This window comes from Athene cunicularia (assembly GCF_003259725.1).
Source record: "Athene cunicularia isolate RWA chromosome 12 unlocalized genomic scaffold, athCun1 chr12_part1, whole genome shotgun sequence".
Taxonomy (NCBI): domain Eukaryota; kingdom Metazoa; phylum Chordata; class Aves; order Strigiformes; family Strigidae; genus Athene; species Athene cunicularia.
In genome coordinates, this window is record NW_020799116.1 from 6,693,569 (window position 1) to 6,704,496 (window position 10,928).

A 10,928-nucleotide genomic window follows, 5' to 3' on the forward strand; every position below is an offset into this window, starting at 1 on the left:
CCTGATGGAGGAAGTAAAGAAAACACAACCAGAGTCTTCTGTGGTGCCCAGTGAAAGAACAAGAGGCAATGGGCAGAAACTGAAATACAAGAAATTCCACTTAAACATAGGAAACAACTTTGTTACCGTGAGGGTGGTTGAACACTGAAACAGGTTGCCCAGAGAGGCTGTGGTGTCTCCATCCCTGCAGATGTTCAAAGCTCAACGGGACATGGTCCTGGGCAACCTGCTGTAGGTGGCCCTGCTTTGAGCAGGGACTAGGTGATCTCCAGAGCTGCCTCCCGGCCTCAGCCACTCTCTGATTCCATGATTTTTGCTATCTCTAAGGCAAAATTTCTATTACTTACAGCAGGGTAAATTTTGTCTGCAAATGTTTCTGACATTATCTGAATTTCTCCCAGAAAACGGTGTTCCTTCTTTCTTTTTAGGAGCAATAACCATCTGTCCCAATTCCCTGAATGAAAGCTTTTACCTCCTATCAGCAGGCATGGCAGGAAAGAAACAGCAAAGACTGAGAGCAGCTTATTGTTTATTAATGTTTGAGTGAGTTTATATCCTTTCTGGAAGTCTGCAGTCTTGTGTATGCTGACTATTCTCCTGGATATCCTTCCTATGGGTATAAATGCCTTTTTTTAAAACTTCTTAATAAATTTTTGGCCTCAACAAGAATTCCTGGGGCAAGAAGTCCATGAAAATGTGTTATATTAATCCAAAAATATATTCCTTACAAAAAGTTCGAGTCCAGGTGTGATAGATCATGCAGAGATTTGCTTGGATTTTTTAAAAAAATGTGACCCGAGGCCTTGGAATGGAGGACGGTTGTGATTTGACCAGCATGGTTACCTGACCCTTGACAGAAGAGTGAGATCCAGGGAGACTGACAGCAGCAGCCTTTCGTTCCAGCATCGCTGTTGTTCTGGTTTTATTTAAATTGGAAAGGCGAGAGGGCTTGGGAAGCTGCCAATGTTAATGCTATAGTCACTGACAAGGTAAAATGTGTCTCGAAAAGATATACAGCGCTCCTTTCACAGCCGCATTTGCTTTAAAGTTGGAGACAAACCTCTCTGCGGAGCAGCTATGGGGAGCGTGGATTGCATTGATTCCTGGCCCTACAAGGTTGCGAAGAGATTCGGCATTAAACACCAGGCCTAGCCCTGCTGTTGGGCCGGGGGGGGTGATGAAGGGATTGACTGCTTTGCATGGCTTAATTGCCCTCAGCACTGCAACCTGCAGCAGTTTGTTAAATTATGGTTAATGTTCAGCTTTATTTCTTTGTGAGAAATGGCAGCCACTAATGAAGTAGAGCATTCAGTCAATAGAAATAAATAAAAAGAATTTATTTCTTAACTAGAAAAAAAAAAGAGCTACAGCTGGGTGATCGGGCTCTTCTTTTCTTCTTAGATAACATCACTAAAAAAATAAACAAAAAACCCAGGAGCTTTAAGGAGTCAAATGCCCACCCAGAAGTTTATTGGTGTGACAGAGCAGGTTCTTCATGGACTTGGCTCTACTGCCTCATGTTTAAACCTTAAGCCTAGTCTCTATCAGCCATGCATTATAAAAAATTTTAGTTCACTGCCCACATAACACTTTCTTCTCTCTTGCTTGAGCCTCCTGCTCTTGGCAAGAGCAGAATCTCCTACAGAAACAGATGTTTCCCTCTTGCCTATCAAGGACACGCCGCTCTTGGGCTGAGGCTTTCTGCTTGCCAGTACTTCCAAGCCTCACAGGTAACCGCTGCTCCCCGCCGGAGCTCCCCTCTTTCCCTCAGGAAACCCCTGCCCCTCCTGAGCAACCCTGGGAGAAGAGGCTGAAGTGAGCAGAAATTTCCCAGAGTATGTCAAGGCTTTTACTGCTCTCAAAAGCAGTCCTGGGATGTGTTAATCCCCCTGTATCAGTGACTGATTTGGCTCCCTGTGAATGCTTTGGCCATTTGCACTCTTCTTAATATTTCCACAAACAAAGGGACTTGCTGGCATCCCTTAGCAAGGCCAAGGAAAGGTTGAGAAGAAAAGGACTCAGGCTGACAACAGAAACCTGCTCATGGCCCCACCAGCATCTCTCTTTGCAGCTGGGAACCCTCAAGGTCCAGCCTGTTCAGAAAACCTTAAATTTTACATAAAAATTAAAACAGGAGACTGAGATGCCATGTAAGCTCTAACTGACTGTACAACAGCAATTTGTAGGGTCTGTTAAGAACAGACCAAATATCTAGGGATGCTGCTGGCTCTGCCTGGTTCCTGTGTATTTACTCATTAGCTCTTTGTGTGCTCTTCCCTGCAAGTGACTGCTATCAGTGTTTGGAAAGACGGTACATACCAGTTACTACACTTGGCTTCCTCTGCTCTGTGCCTCATTAGTTGTAGCTCTTGGCATGTTGATAAAACGTTATCTCCCAGATAAGCCGAACACACTGTGCGGTTGTCTTGACTTGTGCAGTAACACTTGGCCTCTGTTTCTATGGGAAATAACGGAGTGGAAAGGGTACCTTCTGAGACATGATTAAATTATCTCCTTGGGGGTATTGTCTGTGTATTACCACCGCAAGCAATGGTGTCTGAGAGGGGATCTGAAGATGAGCACCTGGCAGGCGTCCCCTTCCCCTTGGCATGTGGCCACCTGACATAGGAGCATGCGTGCCCTGTCCCAGGCCAACAGCTGAGCGATGGCAGGGACAGCACTTGGTATTCTTGTCACTGGGGGGAATTCGGCACTCTTCGGGGCCACCCAGCCACTCTGCCTTTCTGCAACACTTAGCCACTGCCCATTTTGCCTCTGAGAAGATGCCCAGGGCTACACCCGGGCGTGTCCAGTACCCGAGTGGTGGGAGCACCTGGGGTTTTGGTGAGGTCCAGAGCTCATCACGGGGTAAGCTGAGGCTCACCACCAAGCTTTGAAACTATGCTCCTGGTGTCTGTCTGTATGTATATGTGTGCCTGTAAAGCAGCACTAACCATTGCCTACGAGCCCTTCATGTGCTTTCTCTGCTGCTCCTGCACTGGTTCTCCAGTGCAAACACATAACACATGGGATCTTTTCTGCAAGCCTCTCAGTGATACATGACTGTCAGCATTAATAAGCAAGAGAAGCAGCATAACCATCTGCAGCACTGACAGGAATCAGGCTTGATCCATGAGAGAACTGCATTTTCAGCAAGGATCAGAAAACCAGCTTACCAAAGAGTAAACCAAAAAAATCTCAGCATTTAATACCCTTGTCTTTTCACCTCCTCTCCAGGATATGAATCTGGACCCTGTGATGTTCTGGCTTTTATTTTATTCAATTCTCTAGAGGATTAAATGACTGAGATCCCCACCGACAAGATAAAAGTGGTGAGTGTGCAGGTATGTCCACAACCAGCAAAGGGCCCAACCTGCTCTACAGCCTCTGAGCTATCCGTGTTTGGTGATCTCTGCAGATGGTTGAAGTGGCTCATCTCCTCTCTAGCAGAAGTGTTTTATGTTCTCCATAGGGGGGAAAAAAAGGAGAATAACTGCATAAATTACCAGTGGAAGCAATCTCTTCCCTGACAGTCTTCCCTGTCTGCTCTGCTCCTAAAGGACCAGTATATACTGACTCTAATCAGGCTTGTCTGCTCGTGTCGGGAATTTCAACAAGAGGAGGCAGAGGAGATACTCTGCTTTCCAACCGACAGAAAATCTCCTGCAGCAGAGATTGCTCCTGGGGGGCTCAGGCCCTTTACCCTCATTGATCAGAGGAAAAAGTCTCTCCTAGGCATTACCTAGTTATCTTGGCCTTCTTTTTCAGGAGGAACAAGACTGCAACTGCCTCCTGCTGAGCCCTCAGCTTGCGTTTTAACGAGGCTGATTTTCAGCTGGGAGGTGCGTGGTGCTGCCTGGAGGTTGTCCTGCTTTTCCCATTGCCCAGGCAGGGCTGAGTGAGACCATCTTCATATCACACAAGACAGTGCAACCACAGCAAAGCCGCAGATTTTACTCGCTATTTTCCGTGCAAGGAAACAGGATCATGAAAGTGCCCTTTACAGGTTTCCTGTCCTAATCCAGAGAGAAATTGCTCTCATTGTTGACTGAAGTTAAGGAATTGCAGGGGTTTGTACATTCCTTTAAAGAGCTTGCAAGCCCTGCAGAGGCAGTGCCTGTGTTCTGTGTTTTAGCACCTGCAAAAACCACTCAGATCAGCAACTTGCCAGAGCTACAGAATACATAAACCTGATATTTTTGCATCTGCTTAGTATGTGCTGTTAGTGGGAACCAGCTGAGTAGGTTCATGTCTTTTTTTTGCAGAATAAAGCAGATGACACAAAATCCCTTTCCTTGTGTTTTTAAAAAAAGGCCAACTGAAGCCACTTCTCTCTCCTGCTTAAAACATTCAACAGGACCCAAGCTTGTTATTTTCCACATTTTTGGTATAAATCTCTAGAAGCAATGATCGCAGCTGGGAAAAACGGCAGCCTACCAACCATGAGACACCCATCTGGACTGACCTGTCCCCTCCCACAGTTACAACCGATGTGGGACCAAGCAGCCCCTTCGGACTGTGTGTGCATGTAAAACTGTTTTGCTGGTATCAACTGGTATTTCCCAACCCTCTCACAAGCCATGAGGATTTGAGGGGCTGCCAGGGGCGATGGGATGAAGCAGAAAAGAAGAAAATGCCAGTATTGAGTTGTTAAATGTTGTCGAGCATGACTCGAGCTGGGAATGAAACACCGCTCGCTACTGCACGTTGGGTGAAGAATACTGTATTAAACTGTTTCCTTTTTCTACTTGGGCACCACCTGCTGGCATGTAATTAAATTAGCATCATCAGCCAGATATTAAACTCTCTGCAGTCCCTGAGAATATGCCAGGTTTTTTTTCCAGATTATTAAACGAGGTAGAGAGGAGAATTTTTTTAATCACCTTGTGCACTCCCTGTACCAGCACTTAGACACTCTATCTCCTTGAACACCCCTGTGTTTTTAAGATTGCAGTAGAGAGCTCTTATGGAGAACATTTTAATGGGCTTTACTTGCTCCTGGCGTCAGGCAAAGGCAGGCGTGTGCGTGGCACTGGTACCCAGTCACGGTGTTCAGCCTGGCTGCCCAGCGCTTCCCATCCTGACTGCAAATCCCCCCTGGGCCTGCAAAAACACAGCCAGGACAAGCACGGGACTGAAGGGACATTCCTGGGAGCCAAGGCTAGGTAACTTGCTTTAACACTAAAATATAAAATCATGTGGCTGAGAAATACTCACCCACCTCACTCAGGCATCCCAGAAAGGGCTGCAGCAAGAGCAAAGCCCGGGAGCTGATCCCAGCAGGGGAGATCTGCAAGGGGGGTACCAGGAGAGGACTGTGCTCACATCCCAGGAGCTGCTAATAGGTTTCTGGAAGTTTTGACTTCACATCTGACACAGATTCAACTTTCTTTGCAACGTTTCATGCAGGAATAGTACTAATCCCCATGCTCGGCAGTGTAAGCTTGTTCAAGCTAGACTGACACTGCAGAGCTCATCTGCAGTCTTCAGCAGTGGTTCGCCTTGGGTCTTCTCTGCTCTCAGCAAAACAACCGCTGCAGCCCGGGCTGGTTTTGCACAGGTACAACCAAGGAGTAGCTTCCTACCAGTTTCTTCCAGCTGCAGAATACGTAGCACATAGGCAGCTGCCAAGAGGGAAAGGAGATGGGGCAGAAGGAAAGGCGAGGGAGAGTGCACTCGGGGAGTGGAGCACTAAAAAACCACGCCATGATTTCGGAGCAGCCAGTTACAAAGCACAGAAATCCACTGTGCTGAAGGAACACACTGCTGGCTCACAGATGAAGACAGGGATGTAGCCACAACGTGGGGACCAGCAAGCCTTCCTCTTTGGGAAGCTATGCATGCCGCTCCCTCTCCCTTGCAGAAAGGGAGGGACCAAGTGTGTTGGCTGTTGACTCTTCCCAGGAATGCAAAATGAGAAAGGGCAGCTAACACAGCTGACTTCTTTTCCCTGGGCACCCAAAGTCATCTGCTGGTGCCTATAGTGGCAATGGGGTAAGAGATGGCACATAGTACCCAGTGCTCATCCCAAGATATTTCCTACTCAGCTTTTGGCTGAGAGCTTCACAGCTGGTCCCAAACATGCTGTTCTGTTTCTCCACATTGAGGGGAAAAAGGATAACCAGGACTTGGATTGGGAAGGCTGAGGGGAAATGAGAAGTGACATCCAAATTCCTCATTGCTTGCAAGATGTATGTACACCACAGGAGGAAACAAGCCAAGAAGAAATCAAATTAAAAACTACGCTTGTGAGAAATTGTGCTGAGGGTGAAAAACCTCCAAACTATCATTTTTGCTGCAATCCGCTGTGAAAGACTTGTGGTCTCACTGGACCCCCAGTGCTGTGGGAGAGCTGTGTCAGGTGGCTCTGCAAAAGGGGTAGGGAAAGCCCTGTGAGACATGTGAGAGCATTTATACAATGTCTGCCTTCAGCTGGCTGCAGAAACATGTGACATTTATAAATAGGGGTGCCTTTGGGAGCCTCACACTTGCTGCAGGGCAGATCTCTGTCCATTTTCTTGGCTACGAGCTCAGGGAGACACAAGAATAACTCCCTGAACCCAATGTGCGTGTGAAGCTCCCCAGGACCTGAGGGACAGGCTCCCACGGGCTGAGGCAAACTCAGGACCTTACCCCAGGGTAAAAGCCAGCCTGCCTGACTCCCGTGTCCTCTGCATGGGATGCACATACAGACCACAAGAAACTGATGCCGAGAGAAGCGTGTATGGCCAAGCGTACCCTTGCCACATGCCAGCCCCATGGTGTGCAAACTATTTTGGGGGGTCCTGGGACAAACACAGCCCCTTCCCAAGGGAGCAGGAGAGCTGGATCGGGTGGAAAAGCAGCTTTTGGGACCTGGTTTACTGGTATAATACACTGTTGGGGTGGTCAGGGAGAGAAAGTCCATTGTGGACCTCAACTTTTCAACCCCCAAGGCTCCAGCTCACTTACTAGTGACACAGGGCTTTCAGCAGGGCTTACAATGCTTTACTCATTAGCTCATCTATTCATTAACTCATTGATATAGAGCTTGAACAAGATACCATCACAGCGCTTATCATCCTCCCCAGAAGACAGAGGAAAATGGCAGTCAGCTCCCCAAATGGAGGACCGTCACTCTGGGGATGGGTTACCCTGAGCGTGCCTCAAAAGGAGCATGGCTGGAGCCGAGCAGCTTTGCCTTCCTCACCCTACACAGCTCCCCAGAGCAGCAGCTGCCTGGTGAGACCCAGCTGCATGGGGGCTGCCCAGGGATGTGATCTGCTCCCTAGGAAAGGCTTCTTCTTGCACCAGGTGCTGCTGTAGTGAGAAAGGATGAGAAAGGAAGGTAGACAAGAGACAGAAATTTAGAGCCACTTGTGTTTTCCCCTGCTGATGTGTCTGTTGGGGTAGGGCTCATTACAGGGCCACAAGTCTGGGTAAGGATGCAGGCAGGTTAACATTATCCCTGGTTTAGAATCACAAATGGAGGGACAGTGGTGGCATCTATCACACCAGGCACTAGACCAGGTCCACTGCTCATCCACATTACTCGTTTCAGCAGCATCCTTCCCATGAGTCTTCTGAAAAGGCAGAGAGCATGGTCCAAAGCCTCTAGAAAAGAAATAAAGATGCTCAATTTTGCTAGAAAAACTGTTATTAAAGAATAAAACTCACTTAGAAGGTAACTTTGCAAAAAATACCATTTGCGAGAGAATTCTTTTCAAGAAGTGGAAGCTTAAGGCAATCAAGGTAGGAATGTTTCCTCCTTATCAGGCATGGAAAAAAGAAAACCAGGCATTTACTATGCAACTTCTGGGACAGCTCCTGCAACATGCAGGATGTGTGGAACTGCAGGTACGATTCATGCAGATGGGACAGAGAAGTGATCTGAAGTTGATGAAGGGATTTTCCAATGGTCATGTGTCTCTGCTCATACACAGTGATGGGGCTTTACCCGACAGCCCCATGCCTGCTCTGTCATTCAAAGCTGTTTCAGATCCCCATATAGGTATAAGGAAAGTTCTCAAAATAGTCAGAAACCAGTATTTTTTTCAAACACACACATGGAAGACTTCCTAGACTTCTTCAGCATGCGGAGAAATATATTTCTGCATGTCCTCTCTGCAGTAACAACAGTCCTCCAGCTCCTACAGAGACAAAACAACCTTCCCAAAATGCGTCTGTACCAGTTGCATTTGGATGAAAATTGCATTCACAGCCAGAGGAACGTGGACTTTCCCCATCACCGTAATTTCCTGTGGGTCTGAAGGAGATGGTTAGAGAAGTGCAGATGGAAGCACGGAGATGCTGTACCTGGTAGAACTGCAATTTCTCTGCCAGATCCAGCTGAGGGGGCTCCTGGTGGGCACTAGGCAGAGCTCAGCACTGCCCGACCCGTGGCCCTCAGAGGGGAGCAAGCCCTCTGCCAGCCCCCCTGCCTTTGTCTGTAATGACTAGTGCAGGCGGGAACTGAATGTGCCTCCAAGCCAGCACATGAAAAAAAAAAAAAACCAATAGTGAAAAGGATTTTAAAAGTGGTTTGTGAGCAATAAGGCTTTCCCCACGTTGGCTCAGTCTGACAATCTCTCCTCGTACAAATTTCAAAGAGGGATTTGCCCTAGTGAAAATACAGTGAAAGGCTCTCTTTTATATGTTTTTTAAAGCCTATGCAATCAAAAAGCTCTTTGAAGCTCCAGGAGCTCTAGACATTGTCTAAAAACATCTGCTTCTATTTTTCTGCTGTATTTTTCCTTGATGGGAAATGAAACCAATCAAACTCTTGTTAGGGAAGAGAGGCAGGAGGGCCCTGTGCCGACAGCCTGGGTGCCGGGCTGGGACCCAGCTCTGCCAGGAGGAACTGGTGGTACCTGCACAAACCAGCACCGCTGGATTTCCATTTCCAAATGCCAGGCTCCATTTCCCCTGCTGTGATGGATGGGGTTTGCTGTCCCCAGCCCCAAAGCTCAGCTCCACAAAACCTGGTGGTGTTTGCTCTCACCCTCCTGTCCTGCAGGTCTGGATGGGGAAGTGTCCCCAAACAGGTTACACTGGAGGACATTTGCATTCCCCCACCCAAAGCTCAGTCTCAGGAAGCTTTTCACTTGGTTCAGCCTCATCTGTGATGGAAAGGAGAGCTCGATGGACAGCAACAGTGGCCTCAGAGGGGCCCCAGGGAGCTGCCTGCACCACCCCTGTGCCCCTGGCAAGGGAGGAAGGTGCTGGCCAGCCCATGGCCAGCACATAGATGAAGTTGAGTTTACTGTTGTTCAAGCAAGCTGGAGAGAACATCTGTGGATTTGTCATTCAAAAGTGTTTTAATGGGAGGAAGCCCAATTTTTAGTGCAAAAGCAGAAGCTCAAAGAAATATTGCAAACTGTAAACATTACTTTCTGCTTCTTTCACAGCAGGTCTGAGCCATCTCATCTGGTGCATTATGAAGAAATTATTTTAGATTTCCTAAAAAAAAAGCCAAAAACCCAGGACTAATAGCACAGCTATCTTGCTGCTTCTCCCAGGAGGTAATTGCTTAATAGGAACATCTCTCTGCCTTAAGAGAAAAATGAAATCACCAGACTTGTAGGTCTTCCTCCCCAACTGTTCTTTGCAAGTGCCCACAGCCGCTGCTGGTAATTTCTAGCACCCTGGCTGCTTATATGTCACAGCTACAAAAATATCATCATTGCAAACCAACTCATTGTGTAAGAAAATAGTATTTACTAAGCTGGAATTGATCCCACAGTGACAGCCACAGTATCATGCTCTGCATCCCAGCACAGTCAGAGCTGATCGAGCCTCAACATTGGTCAGGGCTGGCACCCATCTGTCACCTGGGGGTGATGGGGCTCCTTCTGTGCAGGTACTGTTTAGCTAAAACCTCACCAAGCAAAACAAGCTGGGCTTAAATGTGCAAGAGAGCACATTGTTCCTCAAGCTGTTGTTTCTTCTCCTGCACCCTTGGGCTGAGCAGAAGGAATGAGCATCCAGATCAAGTGAGCAGGGGGGAGAAGCAAAGAACATCCTCAAGAGTAAAAACATTTAAGCAGAGGATAATAGGAAATATTGTATGTAATTCTGGAGAAAACACTCAGAGGCAGTGCTAGGGCAGGTGAGGGGAGAGTGACCCTCCTCCCTCACCACAGTCCCCGTGTTGCCACAGAAATCAGCCAGGGCAAAGCTGATGCTTTAAAGCCTTGGTCAGCCTTTCACCAGCACTGCTACCCCTGCACCATGGTAAATCCTGAGCTTAGAAGCTATAGGAAGGGAAGGGACTACTGCAGCTTTGCTCCTCTGGTTCCTCAGCCCTTCTGCCTTTCTGATATCCAGCCTCCGCTTTCAGTGATTCTGATTTCTGCAACAGCAGCCTGATTTCTGGTCTGCTCCAGCTCTTCTCATACAACTTAAAACAGCCTTTAATCACAACTCCGACTGCTGCTGGCTGTCAGCTCCCTGTTTCTCCAAGGACACTTGCTCTCATCTTGCTGTGTTAGGCAGGGTGGGAGTTAAAACCAGCTCTTAGTTCTTCCCCATCCCCACTGTGTGCTCCCAGGCCCTATGCTGAGGTTTACCTCCCAGAGCTGGAGGCTCCTTCCCCTGGAAGTCTGTCAACTGATTGGCAGCAGTGACATGCAACACCTGCAGCATAAAAACTATTTGGGAAAATGAAATTGCAGGGGGTAGAAAGCTCAGTGTAAAATTTTGTACTCAGCTTGAGGCTAAAAATCAGTGTGTTCCCCATTCACTCACCTGATTTCTTCCCTCCCCATTAGCTTTGAGAGGGCCATCAAAGCATCACAGCTGAATATATTTCCGTATTGAGACAGGAGTGATGATTTGGCATTCAAAATGGATGTAGTTTATGCAGCAGGGAAGAAATTTTGGGGAGAGAGACTTGGCAGTGAAACAGGAAGGTTATATGATAAAGATTCAAACACACACTCCCCCCCCCC